Here is a 315-nt window from a genome sequence, read left to right as displayed (position 1 = left end):
CTTTTATGGCGGTAAAGTTCCAACAGAATATGAGGCGTCACATCTCACAAAATAATACCCTCCAGAAATTAGGTTATGGGTCATTCCATGTGAAGTCATCCAGATAGGTCGCTCGACCATTTCTAAAAAAAATTATACGAGGGTCGTACTGAAAGTCATGAGAAACAATTTTTTGTAAAGTAACGTGCTTTACTATTGACAAACCAAATATACCACCTCAATCTACAGACCTTTCTTTATTTTTCCACATAATCGCCATTTCTTTGTACACATTTCTCCCACCGTTCTGGGAGTTTGAAAATTCCCCTTCTGTAA

The sequence above is a fragment of the Cryptotermes secundus genome, unplaced genomic scaffold (assembly GCF_002891405.2).
Source record: "Cryptotermes secundus unplaced genomic scaffold, Csec_1.0 scaffold382, whole genome shotgun sequence".
NCBI lineage: Eukaryota > Metazoa > Arthropoda > Insecta > Blattodea > Kalotermitidae > Cryptotermes > Cryptotermes secundus.
Note: the sequence above shows the minus strand (reverse complement) of the source record.